At 46.0% G+C, this 15,422-nt stretch overlaps 1 protein-coding gene across 3 annotated transcripts in view; it reads right to left on the bottom strand.

Annotated features, from left to right (window-relative positions):
• The window catches only part of CASZ1 (castor zinc finger 1), a 1,374,833-nt gene that overhangs the window by 1,112,869 nt on the left and 246,542 nt on the right, over nt 1-15,422 (bottom strand). For 2 of the 3 annotated variants that reach the window (XM_069609955.1, XM_069609956.1), the window contains exon 2: nt 6,050-6,153. The gene's annotated coding sequence lies outside the window, so the exon portion shown is untranslated. The remainder of the gene's footprint in view (nt 1-6,049; nt 6,154-15,422) is intronic. The other variant, XM_069609957.1, reaches the window with a different exon arrangement.

The raw sequence follows: 15,422 nt of genomic DNA, 5'->3' as shown, positions 1-15,422 counted from the left end.
GTCCACAACACTGCAACAATGTTATAATTAGTAGCTTGGGGATGGAACAGGCCAGCCACCTGACATGAGAGGGCCAGTAGAATAACATCTATAAGGTCCACTAAAGGTGGTAGAATACTCAATAAACAATCACTTTACCTAATAGGTTTTCTGGAGAGGGGCCCAAGGTGTGACGTGGCGCTGATGCCATTTGGTAGTAAAACCGGCCTATGAGCCGAGGAAAAGCAAGATGTGCATGCATATTTTCTTGTTCGTGCACTGATCCCTGCTGGTTTTGTCTGTAATAAACCGCAGTTTGAACTTGCCGTTGACTGAGTCCTCCATGTAACCTGGGGGAGGGTGTTGGGCCTCCCAAGTCTGTGGACTTCCAGTGTCCCTCTGTCGTATCTGGGGGTCCGTCCTCAACACTGTCCAGTGTGAATGCAGGGTATCACACAGGAACGCTGCCATCCTGTGTTGAGACTCAAGACTTTGGTAATCGCATACCTGTGGTCCTGTTCCCTCTCCCACCAAATAGTTGTCCTAGCTCCACTGGGCCGTGATTTAAGAGAGTGTGCCACACAGCAAGCATTTGTGATCTTTGTGTCACCCTGCTGTGGTGACTGTTGCTGTAAGTGCCTGCAGACCTACCCCACCATGTCCTGAGACGTGCTGCACCAGATCGGGTCCCGCAGCCGCTGAGAGCCAAAGCGTCCTGAAACTGCAGGATTGAAACCTACGAGTAAAGTGGACTAGACTGCCAAAGTTTGGTCCAGACTGTGTCGAGGGTCGGTGAGTACTTTTGCCACTTACCAGTGGCCCACTGGCACATCCATCTATTTTTACGCATGAGAATCCCATACAAGTTAATCAAGTTGGCTGGCCTAGCCTGCGTTCCCCAGTTATTCCGAACTCCAAAAGTCACTCCATCTGCAAGGGTAGACACTCCTCTAGGAATAAGATTTTATTTTTCATCAGCTCAAGCCCCTTCCTGAGCAGCTAAAGCCCTCTGAAGAGAACCCGTTTTTCGCTTTACGCACGACCACGTGTTGTTAACGCACTACTGTACTTTGAGAGCAAGACTCCTTACTTCTTAGGGCTGGACTACATAAATTACGGATTGACTATGAAGGGCTGCCTAATTTGATATCTGTGTTGAATTTACCCCTTTCTGTTGCAGATTGTGATTATTTTCTCCCCTTTCATCAGCATTAGGCTTAACGCATTTTTGTACATATGTTACATGGTGAATAAGCATGTGTGGTAACTATTTTCTTGATAACTGGTTTAATCGTGTTTTGTTATAAAGGCCTATAATAAATGTATTTTTGATATACATCTGTCTAAGGGTAATCTGTGGAATTTACTGTTTGTGCTCATTGTGGGCTTCCGATCACTCTCACCCCTCATGAGACTTAGTCTTGACCACCTGCAAAGCTACAGTATATTGGTCTGGTTTGTCCAGAAGGTTCCCCTGTTCCACTAAACTAGGGTGGCCTCCTAAACTTCTGCCCACCAGGTCAGAGTTTAGGAATCCATCTTAACACCCCCTTAAATTCAGATTCATTTGCAGATCAAGGAAAACAAATATTCGGACTAATGTGGAAGTCGGTAACAACATTTGGCTCCAAAGAAGTCCTCATGATGACTTTGTCCCGTGTAAAATGTCTCATGGAGTCACCAGATGATATTGATTCCAGTTGCCCTATCCATCTGGTAGCAGGAGCTGCAAACAGAAGAGCACTGGTCCATGACACCAGTGTAATCTCACTGATGACCATGGGCTGAAACGGCTTATGAACCATAACTGGCCAAATAAGGTTCAGGCCGGGCCCTGCTTCTTTGGTTCCATGTGATAATATCGCCGCAAAAATATCACCGTACAAAAGTTTCGCCATATTTTTGCGGCGATATTACCCCATGGAACCTGCGGGGGACACCCCCGCAATCCCCATATATTTTAAAAGGGAGCGGGGTATTCCCCCCACAACTCCCCCATCCACTTACCCCATAAATTATCCCCACCAAAAATATTGCCTATGGCCGTTCCCGACGACCATATGTACGGCGATATTTTTGGTGGCGATAATATTCCCTGATACTGCTTCTTTTTACTATCACCATCCTGGTTTCTCTATTTACTTCACCTCTGCTGCCACCCCCTTGATCCGGTTTAAACATTTCCCCTTTCCTCTGCCTTTATTTTCTTGCCCTCTAGTGCCTTGACTCAATTCTAACCGCTACTGTTATGGGAGCTAAGGTAACAGGAACAAAATGCTCGTAACAAAATTCATCTCAAAGAAGTGAGGATATAATTAGATATAATTCTCCAAACAATGAAGGTAGCAACAGGACATACAAAATAATCCGCAAACATGGAGCCATTTTGTCCATAGATCAGAATGTTACGCAGTACATCTCAGAGAAACCGACTCACTTTTCTGAACTGCCTCTGCCCTGGATTTCCCAGTGCCAATAACAAAGGCCACCCACTTGGTAACCAAGGGTTGCATTAATGACGCAGTCTCCGACCATGCCAAATAGTGGAATGAAGGAACTTCAATACACTACTGCCAAAAGGATATCATATTCAATAATTCATCAATTGTAAGACAAAACCTGCCAACTACATTACTCGTTATGCATGCACAAAAACTTACCTTGTAAGCATCAACCATGCATTAAAGGAGCGACAAGGTGAAACATCAACCATGTGCCAAACAATGGTTTGAGAAATACTGTATTGGTGAAACCAACAATATCAAATTGTTGGCATTCAAAAATTGAAATTGGGTGCCAGGGGTGCCAACTGAGCTTTGTCATTATTCAGAAAGGAATTTGTTTTTGCTCAGTAAATTCTGAGCAACTGGGGGAGGTTTAAACAAGGACCGTGTCATGGAAGCATTCGTAAAAAAAAGAATACACAACTTTTGAAATGACTATTATCAACAAGTGATTGTTAAGTATGGCAGGTCCCAACATGTGCATTCGCCACTAGCCACTTGCTAGTGATCATTCGCTTCTTGCAGCTGAGAACATGTGTGATAGGTACACGTGGAGAGCTGCCATTTGCACCAGGGGAAGGGTCTCAGCCAATCAGGTGAGAACGCTGAACGCTGAAGAAAATTGGCAGTGTATGTCTGTGTTCTTACAGCCACACATAGCCCTTCCTCTGTCCCCTACCCCTCCATGCTGGGGACCCCTGGACAAACCATTATGTTTGTACCGGCAATCTGGGCGCCTGTGGAGGGGGGCTTCATGCAATCAGAGGATTGATTTAATTTGAATATGAAAGAACAAGAAGGGGCCATTCCAGGGTTCGAGCTAAACTGCTATCCAAATCTGAGCAAAAGCTGCAGGGGTTAGAGACTGTTGATGACCTTGGCCAACGTCACCAGAAAAGCTAATAGAGGGGGTTGGTCTCTTGCCACCCACGCTCAGTATTCTGTTTAAGAAGAATCTTTTTGTATAAGTCCAACGTCAACTATATTAATGACCAAATTCAACTCTCAAAAATGTTCTGCTATGTGTTTATTCAGTGTATTTCACACCACAGCCTACACGTGTTTCGCCCAATAAAGGTCCTCCTCAGGGCGAATTCAATACTTTTAGTGAGACCCAAGTAAGGGCATACATGTTCTCAAAGGTTCCTGACAAAACAACGCATACAAAGGTTGCAAGCGGAATGCCAATGTTTGCTCACTTGGGCTGTGGGTCTCAGAACACCCATTGTATTGTCAGGAAATTTTGAGAACATATGTGGCCTTTCTTGGGTCTCGCTACAAGTACTGATTTCGCCCTGAGGAAGACCTTTATTCTCAGAACTCGGATATAAATGAAGATTGTTTTGCAGGTGAAGAGGAGCGTCTCCCATGAAAATACTTCCCTTACAACGACTACCTACAGTGATGTAAAGACCTAGAACAACAAAGGACATAATTCTGGAGAGGCTTCCAGTTGCTATGTGTCCTCATTTTGACTGGACAGTGTCCCTGTTGAGTGAACATGTGTGTGTTTGGAAACGAAGTTGACAACGGCGCTTGAGTGGCCAGAAAGCAAACACCAGGAGAGTTGGCAGATGCTCACTCCATTTTAACAGGGGTGCACACACGGGTCACAGTTACTAGAGATAGAGTAGTTAGGGAGGCGTGAGAACGCACCAATCATGTAACTCCATTTCGCCATACATTGCACATGTTGCTCCCTGAATCACTACAATCTTTGGAGAAGTCTGGATGGCTGGCAGGGGTGTTGTAGGTCTGGAAAAGTCCCAGGGACTGCTCTAATGTCGGAACTGTCTGGTCTGGGGCTAGCTAGCCTTTTGGTTGTAGCTCCTGAGTTTCTGTCTTGGGCTACAAAGAAAAGACATGGGGCTATAGCCTCCTTAGCCCCGCCCTTAACAGCGCCTCTGCGAAAAGAGTTGTTGTACACTATGTGAGACTAAGGATTCAGTACCTCGTTTGAGTAAGTTGCGAATACACCCTAAATATATAGATGTGTTCAATGAATTAACATATGTGTATATAATGGGAGATCCCCGCCAAATACAATTAATACAAGTTTGGTCTACTTAGAGAGACCAATTGGAAAATGTAATATCATTACGAGCATTTTTTAACTGCAATTTAAATGGAAACATCCTTTCAATTAAATTGCAATTGAAAATACACCCAACAACAAGAATTTTTCGAATTCAGTGAATACTCCTGTGGCAATATACACTCAACTATAATAATGAACAAGAACTTGTATGGGATTTGATTGGCCTTGATAAAGCCTTTGTATAAGGAGAAACACGAGCAAGTCAAGTGCACCAGTGGTAGCTCAAGTTAGAATATATATATATATATATAGGTATATTTAGCACTTTTTATTGAATGAGTTGTTTTGCTCTTTATGAGAGCTTGATCATTTAATTTTCAGAACATGGCATGTGAGAATTTGCATAATAAAAAATCTACAGTCTCAAAACGTTTCCATTAACATATTGTTTCTGCACGAGCATGTACATTGAGCATTACTAAATCTCATACTAGGATCCAGGCTGGTAGAAAATTGGGAGGCCAGCTCCCAGGTGGCTCCGGATAGGGATACAGGAAATCCACATTGTAATGGATACAGCAACTCTCTAAAGGTGGGGGTCAGATCTAGCCCAGAGCCCTGCATTGTCTGTAGAGCCTTCTCTGGATGAGCCTTGCACTGGGCAACCATCAGCAGATCAGGAGCATCCTTGGTGGGATGGAGAGTCAGAGCAACCCACAAATACCTCTACAATCCTGCTCCACATGCAGGGGTGCATGAGGTCCACTACCCATTCTCTGTGTGAGGGCATGGCACATAACCGTGCACAAGCTGCAGAACCAAAATATCCTAGGCCGAGCCCAGATACAACTTCTGCTAATACTGATGGCACCGTTTTTAAATCTTATCCTGAGACCCTTGTTGGAGCTCGATGTCTTAAACCTGTCAGCACCCAACGAAACCCAATGAAACCCAAATTAGATCGACTCTAGGAGGAGTCGGTGCATGCAGAGTGTGTGTTTGCCTGTCTCAAATTTCCAGTTGCTTTCCCAGCCTAATGTCCACATTTGGTAGAGGTACTTCATTTATGACCCTTGCCCACCACAGGTGCTGATCATGACCCTTGCTAAGAGAACAGTACGGTCTGGGTTTTGGTATCTTATGCCCAATGTGGGTCTCATTGTATGCTTGAGTTAGTCCAACCTGGCAACTAGAAGCATGCACTGATTGGGCCAGGTTATACCAATATGATGCTAAGGCGCTTTGTCACCTCACAATGAGTTCAGATGTCATTAGGCCACGTTGACACCTTCGAGTGAGCTCCTGTGTCATTAGGTTTCTTGGGCACCTCGGAGAGAGCTTCGTAATCCTTCAACCACAAGGGCCCATAGAGGGAGATCATGTTGTAGGCTGGGTTATCACCTAGGGTAAAATGTCATAATTGGCGGACAGGTGGAGGGGAGTAGACAACATGCTGCAGGTTACACCAAACTAAACATAACAGTACAGATCTCACAGTCAGTGGGACTGTGCAATGATGTTTACTTACCACTTCCCCACATTGCTTCCAAGTGTCCTTGTCCCAGAACTCCGGTGATGTACAAAAAGAGAAGATGTCTGACCATGAAAGAAGATGGTCCCTCAAAGCCTGCACTGGAAGAAGACCACATACAGAGTATAAGGGCGTGCGATGGTGAGGAAATGCATACTTCAGCACAGAAATCTCCTGGTTGCAGAAAGGTAAGTCATGTATCAGGAACACCTGCGGGTACTCCATATGGAGAGCAGGGAATGAGGTATGGAAGTGGGTAGACATAGATGGGGAAGGTGCCTGGGTGAGGGAGCAGTGGCACAGGGGGGCAAGCGTCACATTTGTTATCATTTTATGCACAGATGTTCCATTCTTCGGGAGTGCTTGTAACAAATATACAAAGAGCCTGGAGGAAAGGAGACTAAACATATGAGTGAGGGCTAGATGGAGAACCCTACTACCCCAGGTGCAAATACTGACATGCCATTGTTTCCTCGTGCAGTGCAATGAAATAAGAGTGCCAACAGAGGGAGAATGGATGTGAGTCATCAGCTAAAGTATGATGAAAGTCTGCACATCCCTAGTAGGGTATGAACAGTGGTCTAGGGACATTGGTCGCATTTCCAGTTGTGCCATAGAATATACATACTTTAGCAGTCCCGACATCAGCAGGCAACAGTGTGCCTGCTGAGGTTGGGTCTGTTAAAGTACGTCAGGCCTTGCAAATTCTTAAAAATCCCACTACACCTGCAGAGCGAGTTCCTTAGTTTACATACTCGAGTTAAGAGAAATACAGTTGCCCCAAGTAGACTGATGAAAAAGTATTTACCAGTGCTTTTCGTAAAATGGTACATGTCGCCATAAGCACACTTCATATTTGGAGCAATGCTGTGAAGCATGCACAGTGAAACTTGTATTTGCCATTTACTGCAAACAAAGTGTGCTTGCTGTAAATTAAAAATAGGTTTCTAACATCCCCATACTCGCCAGCAAGGTTGAGTATCATGCAAATGTTACTCGCCCTTCAAAAAAACTACTCGCCAACGCTAGTGGGCTAGTAGATTTTGTGAGCCCTGTAAGTGCATGCTATGTCAGACCACAGTGACAGTTAGGACCAAGTAAATCAGTAGGTAAATAAGGACTAACATACTGAGCCATGCTACCAGTTGTCACCTATAAAGAAATGCATCTATCATTATTGCAGTATGTTGATGAATACAATTAAACATTAAATGATACAAATAGATAAATGACAGACCTCTCAATCAACCAAGTAATCAGCAATAGAACCTTCACCTCTAATTTTTCAATCACAGGTAGATCATCTCTTTGCCTAGAGTGTAATCAGGGATAGAACCCTCGCCTCCATTGTGTATTTACGGTGAAAACTGAGGGTATTCATGGCCTAAGACTGTGGCTCCAACAGTGCAATCAGGAAAGAGGGGGCGGACATTGTGTCATGCTATGTTATGTTATGTGTGTCTTTTAATTAGGATTTGCACCATGCACAATTGCCATTTGCATGGTCTCCAGCTGCTCTGGAGCATCTGGAAGAGAGTGAGTGGGTTTTGGTTAATTAGTAGGAGAGACAAAAGGCCAGAGTTGAATGCTTTGTGTTGACAATGCATATTGGAAATACCCTAAGCTCTGTATCCATGAAATCTTATGGGTGTGATATTTAAGCAGAGTGGAGGGCTTTTTTGTCCATAGTGTTGCAGTGAGGGATAGCATTGGCTTGAAGCTGGGTGTGACAGTTGATGTTAGAGGTGTAAAAGTGTTGTTTGAAGTATGAGGAGTGGGTCTTTTAAGAGCCATGTGAGGGTGGATAGTTTGAGTTTGCGTGCTGTGAGAAGGGTGAAAAATCCAGAGTTAGTCAATAAGGTGAACCTAGAGAAGTCATCCACTGACCTAGTCGGGTGCACAGGGGTAAGGCCACTGTTGATTGCATTGAGGTGTGGTGTAGAGCTTGTTTGTGGTTGTTTGAGCTGTTGTCATGTCCAATCATATTGTCATACTCTATACATTAGCATCTTTTTCTGGGTACTATTAATTGTTTAAAACCAGGTGGTCAGGAGCCTGTATGGCATTCCCTTAAAAGTGTGTCTGTTTGTTTGTATTGTTTGATTGAGAGGTGATTTCTGATGTTTGCCTTGTGTTAGCAAGTTCCTTGGGTTATCTGTTGAACAGCCAGACTTTTTATGAATTTCAGGCAATTATGTAATGTGTGGATTTGCCTTGGTAGCGAGTCCCAACGTTTGTTCGCCAGAGTGGAGAAGGTGGATCCTCTCTGTCTCTTTCTCTGCTGAATATCCTGGTTATTATTAGCTCATTGTTTCTGGATATTAGATCTCTGGTTGGTTGTTGATGTCAGATGTTGCTTTTGTTGAATTCTGCTCCTCGACCTTGGAAGGCTCTGGGGGCGATGCAGAAGGCCTTGAAGTGTATTACTTTTCAATTGGTAGCCACTGCAATGCTCTAAAGGCTGCCACCATATCTTGAATTTGAGTAATAATTTAGCCGTTGTGTTTTGGATCTAGTTTTTTGGGGGTTGGAACCCTGTTGTACAGTGGCGCTGGGTCCGTTCTTCCCCTGACTCAATTTTGAGTGCTCAAAATTCATTCATCAATACTAGTTGAAACCGTTGGTGAGTTTTGTGAACACAATGTGTTTATTGTGTCAAAAGTTCTATTGCATGTTTTGTCAGATAGTATTTGCCACTTGTGTGACATGCATCATGATATACAATTCTACACCCTGAGTTTTCAAGCCGCTTGATTGTACTTTCAGTGCCAGAAGGTGAATTGCACCTTTTATCAGATAGTACTTGTCACTTGTGTGACTTGCACCATGATATACAATTCTACAGGCTGTTTTTAGGCTGCTTGCTTGTACTATCAGTGCCGACACGTGTTTCAACCCTAGGTTTTTCTCAAACCGTGAATAGTTGCTTACTGTGGGTCTTTGTCAATGGTTGCTCCAATAAGGCTGCTGTGAAGCTTGTGTGTCCGGCGTGTGTGGTTTATTTATGTGGTAGTCTGACACACCCAGATAAATGCGGTTGGCATAATCGATTCCTGAGAGATCCAGGGAGATGACTTCCAACATTCTGTGTGTCAATGTGAGGTAGGGTGTAATCCGCCTGATTGAGCGTAGATGACATGAGCATTTTTTTCTATTGCGTTGACTTGGGTTCCATTGTGAGGCAGTCGGCTTGGATGAGTTTAAAGTTATTGGTGATGTTTTTTTGGGCAATTACTAATCATTTGATAACCATGTTTTGCTTTGAAAAACACGTTGGCACCTCCTTTGTTAAGGATCTTTTAAATCTCAGTTCTATGCTTAGAGATGGAGTGGAGTTTGATGTCTGCTGATACTGTGCACATAGCCACTGCAGTGGTCCTAAAACGATGAATTCTGTCTGTGCAGATGGGAATTTTTACCCTGCACAGGGTGGAAGTCAGATTGTGGACTGTGGAGTGAAAAGGAAATGGGTTCAAGGACTACACTCTCCGCCCACAGTGCAATCAGGGTCTGAGGAATTGCCATTTGGCAAGGGTGCAAATCCATCCCTTTTTAGATTTGTATTAATGATGAGGGTAATTCTGTCACAGAAAGGGATCATCTGCCAACCAAATTCCCCCTTTCCTGTCGACTCCATGCCAAAAGCATAGTGCACGCTTGCCCTGTCGCATCAGTAGCCTGTTCTGTGGCACCCGCTATACTCGTGGTGCAGAGCGGGTTTGAAGCTTATGAGTTGCCCACTTGACAGCCACAGAGACAGCAAAGTCCCTGCAGCGCAGAGGCGGCATTTAATATATGCCCCACTGTACCCAAAAGTATGATGTCATGAGTCGACCATGCTGGTGGCAGGGTAAACTAAATAAAAGCTATGCCTATGCTTAGGCATAGTGCATAGTGCTGCTTATGATAATAATCACCACATTCCAGTTGATATCACATATGTGTCAGCTCCTGTGAGAAGCGCTCGTGTATAAGGTGATGTTTATTCTGGTCAGCCAGGTTCAGCCCACAAAATAGCAACGAGAACCTGTAAGGCCAGGCCTCCTCTTTGATCTGTTTGTAAAAGCTGGTAACCCCCTCCACCCGAATCAGCCACACAGCAGGCAGCTGTCCTGGGCCTGGGCATTAAGGCAACACACCTTCCAAAAGGAGTACCCTCACATCAGGGTGCTGCATCTCTAAAGGCATTTGTTCTCAGTAATAGGCAGGAGGGCACTAGTCAATGGGAGAAGGTTTCCACCATTTTGATTCTCACTGTCCCTCTCTCTCTTTCATGTCCCCTCCACTTCCTATGGATCATAGCTCTTTGGGAGTGACATCAACAGGGAAAACTCCACTCCACCGGAGCAGGGATTACACCACTTAAGCAGGCTAGCTTTAGTCCAATCACCTGCGTACTCTTGACCTTAAAGAAAAGGGTCTTCTAACCCTACATCATATTCTCTCAGTTCTTCTTGGATCCTTTAAGGCCACAAATTCATTCTGAAGATCTCACTGGATTTCCTATGGGAGAGTTGTAGTCTCCAAAGGCTCCAGCCTGAGGGGAAAGGAATCATCCAAGACAGAAGGGAGATCTGTCTACTACCACTCACAGGGCACATCAGGAGTAACCTCTGCTGTAAATCAGGACCTACTAATCTACACCGGAATCTCTTAACTGGGAGAGCAGACCCTGAACAGAAACCACCCTATACTCAAGTCCCACTCAAAGGGCCTCAGAGCAACCAGAGGACCAGACCAGCTGGAGCTCTCTGTTCACCACACCAAATTGGTTGCTCCATGTTCTCTGCACCTTGAACAAGAGGGAAGTTATCAGCAGTAGTTGAACAAGAGGGGAGTTATCAGCAGTATTTGCTTTGCTCCGCCACCAATCAAACATTTGCTTGCACCTTCGACCAGCTCGATGTAGCATCGTTTCCCACCCAAAGCACATTATCTGGTAGTCCCGAAGCGACTGCTCAATGCCGGAACCTGAAGTGAATCACTGGAAAGTCACTCACAGACTCTAACCAGTGTTTACAATGATGGTTCAGCCTAGCTTGCCATTGTACTTCCGCCTGATTGATCGCACATCGACACACCCAAAATCACCACTTCTACGACCATAGTCCGCTGACTCAAACTGATGGAGCTTCGCTCATTGACCCCTCTCTGCAGGTAAAGCCTGACTTGACCTGGCCAACTGCAAAGCATCCCTGGGACTGCACTAAACTGCATCATTGAAGAGCCATGGTTCTACCACAAGAGCACCTGCATTCGCTCCCACTCGACACCCTCTTGCTGTCGGGGCCTCCACGATCCTATGTGCACAAACTGATCCTGATCAGCTCGCATCCACATGCGACCCCAGAGTGTGACTGTGTCAGCCCACCAAGAACTAAAACAGGCATTGATGACTCTGAACTGCCCCCTCAGTCCACTTGGGCCCTAGAGACTGGTTTGGTCACAATCACTCCTGTTTTCTATAAGATATACTTTTTATGGTAGTACCTTACCTACCACGCCTGGAACTACACTCAGAGTGTTGCTTTATCCAGTCTGTTGCATCTTCTCTGTTCTTCCTTTCGGTGGGTTTTTGTGTAGTAATCTCTTTTTAATTAAATTAAATTTAATTTTAATTTAATTAAACTTTTAATTAAAGTGTTTATATTTGTATAGAACCTTGATTGCACATTCCCTCTTTTTTGGACTGTGATACTGTGTTGTTTGGGCATTACTGGTTCACCTTCACACCCCTGTTAATTAAGAGTATAACCTTCCTTCGGCCCACGAACAGAGGGAGATACTGAATTCAGGGGACCCTCCAGCAGTTTCAGAAATGGTACCCGGCCAGCACACAGTGTGTCCTGCTATGGTCTGCGAGCAATGTTCCTAGTTGGGAAGTGCCAGAGAGTCTCAAGGCCATTACCTGCAGCACTCAACTAAGCTTTGGGCTTTGGGCCATCCACCATAAATGATGACACAAGCCCAGTGAAGAAGCTAGGAGGAGTGCATCGATAAGCATCAACCAGCTACGCCTTGAAGGACATTTTTTCCAAGCCGGTCGAGCCCCTCGAGCTGCAACCGACTGCACCGCTGACTGTTGTCACGCCGTAGTCGCTAACGTCATCCCACACAACTCTAGCAGTGCTTCGGACCCACCAACCAGCACTGAGACAACGATTCCTGACCCTGTGCTGCCATGCAGGCAAGCTTGCAGCCATCCATCCAGCCTCGCTCCCTGAACTGCTTGCTGCCTGATACCCGAAGCTGTCTCCCGCCTTGAACTCTGTCACAGGAGCTGATAAGCGTCCTGAAACGGACTCGACCCTGTCGAACACCAAGAACTTCTACATGCCCAAGGTACATTGTGGTTTTGTCCCCATGGCCCTTTTCCACAGACCCCTAGAGACATTTTACGACCCATTGCTCCCTTTGTGCTGAAAACAAGTATCCTTGAACTATTGCGATTAATTACTTTACCAACTACCCACCTGTCAGTATCTAGATTACATCCCTTTTCCTTCTTGAAACTGTCCTCTGCATTCCTTTACAAGGATGGTTGCATTTTGTAGTGTGTATGAACTGTCTGTTGTGATAATAATAAAGTAGATATGTTTGGGCAATAATTGTATTTTCGCTGTGTTGCAACTAACCAATAATCCACGACCTTGCAGAGATAAGCCGGCCGTTCAGTCCACGTTACTAACATTGGACAAGGAGGTTTATAATTTCCTTGTGTTTCCAATCTGTTCAGATCCCTTCTGGAGTACTAGCAGTGTGGGGATGACTGATGGTTTAGAAACTGATAATCATCCCTGGACCACCGGTGCCCCGAAGTTGATTCGTCACACCCAGATATGACAGGTCACTGCCCTTGTTCTGATATGATATGATTTGGCATTTGTAACGTGCCTCAAGTGTTTCAAGGCGCGACGAGGCATGGTAGGGGGAACAGAGGGTGGACAGAGACAACGATATTACCAGGCCAAGTGACATTGAGATAGAGCAAGTGCACGGAAGGGGCAAAGTGCCAGAGGAAAGGGGAGGGGGGAATGCTCTACATGTGATCAAAACAATACCAAGAAGTGCAGCCACCATGTGGCAGGTGCATGGGTAAGTGCAGGCAGCAAGTCTCCAAAAGTGCAGGTAGGGGGACTGCAGGGTTACAGATACAGACCCAAGTGCAAAGTTTCCCAGGAGATAGTGCAGTTGTGGAACTGGGCAGGCAGGGACTGGGCCGCGATGTCAGAGGGTAGCCAGGTGACCAGTGCAGTATCAGCCAGGAGATCAGCAGGGGAGAGGAGGAGAAAAAGCAGAAGCAAAGAGGAAGTTCTTGAGGTGCTTCCAGAACTGGAGATGGTTCTCCTCAAGTTTCAGAGAGGCAGGGAGGCTGTTCCAGAGGGAGGCCCCAGCCGAAGAAAGAGATCTACCACCAACGCGTTGCTTGTAGAAGCAACTGACCCTGAGGGAGTTGGAGGTGGAGGTGCGAAGACCTCGAGTAGGAAGGTATTTACGAAGAGAGAGTTGGAGGTATTGAGGACCGAGGCCACAGAATGCCTTGTGGACAATGCAGAGGGTCTCGAACTTAATCCTTGAAGCCACTGGGAGCCAATGCAGAGATTTCAATGCTGGAGAGATATGATCCCTAGGCTTGAGGCCAAGGATAAGTCTTGCCGTCCTGTTCTGGATGAGTTGCAGAGGGCGCAGAGTAGAAGCAGGCAGATTCAGAAAGAGGCTATTGCAGTAGTCCAGCATAGAGAGAACCAGAGCTCCAGAGACAGCGAGCTTCTGGGGGAAGGAGAGGAAAGGAAGAATACCTCTGAGGAGGTGCAGTTGGTAGTTTGACTTCTTAGAGACATCATAGATGTGAGGAGAAAAGGAGAGTGTGGAGTCGAAGATGACCCTGAAGTTCTTAGCTTCGCAGGTGGAAGCAGGAAGAGGGCCAAGGCAGGTCGGCCAGAGAGTAACAGAAAAGGAGGGTGCCGGTGTGCTGATGAGGAGAATCTCTGTCTTAGTGGCATTCAGGCAGAGATCGTTGGTGGCACATCACTCCTGGATAGAAGACAGAGAGTCAGGTATGAGAGAAGGAAAAAGCGGGTAGAGGGGGCCTGAAAACGAGCTGAGTGTCATCCGCAAGCACTGAAAGTTGGAGCAGAGAATGGCAATGCGTTAGGCGAGAGGTGCCAGGTATTGGTTGAACAGCCAGGGAGAGATGTTAGACCCCTGGGGAACACCACAGGTAGAGAGTGAGATAGAGGAAAGGAAGCACCCAAGTTGCACCTGGGAGGGTCGATCAGAGAGGAACGAGGTCAGCCAGGCCAGGGTCCGATCGGTGAAAACCAGGTCACGGAGACGATTGAGCAGGATGGCATGGTTGACCGTGTCAAAGGCAGAAAAGGGATTGAGTAAAATGAGGACAGAGAGATTAGAATCAAGGTTTTCGTGGATGTTTAGGAGAGCAGTTGCTTTGCTTCTGGCTACTCTGAAGCCAGACTGATGGTCATGGAGACAACCAACAGATTCAGTGTGAAGATTAAGCTGTGAGATGGCCAGCTTTTCCAGGAGTTTGCCCAGAAAAGGAGTGATGATTATCGGGTGATAGTTATCCGGGCAGGAGGGGTCGGCTGAGGTTTTCTTCAGAAGAGGGTGCACAAATCGAATGGTTGCAGAAGTCAGCCAGGGAAGAAGGGAGGATTGTCAATGTGGTCCTTAATGGTTTTGGAAGAACCTGTTTTGATGAGACTTTCATAGATCAGACTTGTCTAGAAACCTTGTCATGGGAGAACAGAGGAAAGGAAGAGAAAGAGGGAGGAGAGGTGGCCACGGGGGGGGCCTGAGGTAGAGGCAAGAGTAGAGGGAGGAGGAGGAGAGGACAAGAGGGTGGACAGGATGTATTGGGTTTAAGAGATGAAATGAGAAGCCAGGGCTGTGCAGAGGGCCTGGGAGGGGACAGGAGAGGTAGAGACTGCAGCAGGATTGACTAGCTCTTTGCAGATTTTAAAGAGTTTGGACGAGTTGTTGGATGCCGCAGAGACACAGGCTTGGATATGGGCTCTATTCTTAGTGCAGACAGAGATCCAGTATTACCTTTGGAGCAGGCGGCAGGCCACTTTGTCAGAGGATGCGCAAGAAGCAAGCCATTTCCTCTCAGCCACCCTGCACTTGCGTTTTACGGGTGATGAGGTCAGAGTCATAGCAGGAGTTGCACTTGGCTTTGGGCTTCAAGCGGATCCTCATGACAGGGGTAAGAACATCAAGAGTATCAGAGATAGAAGAGTGGAGCATGGAAAAGGCTGTGTTAGGATGTGAGTCAGCCAGAGGAGAAGGAGGGGAGAGAAAGTGGCAGTGAAAGCCTCAACTGACACACGCTTCATGTGTCGGATGACCG

The sequence above is a fragment of the Ambystoma mexicanum genome, chromosome 8 (assembly GCF_040938575.1).
Source record: "Ambystoma mexicanum isolate Mex_15411 chromosome 8, UKY_AmexF1_1, whole genome shotgun sequence".
NCBI lineage: Eukaryota > Metazoa > Chordata > Amphibia > Caudata > Ambystomatidae > Ambystoma > Ambystoma mexicanum.
Note: the sequence above shows the minus strand (reverse complement) of the source record. Positions and strands in the feature narration are given on the sequence as shown.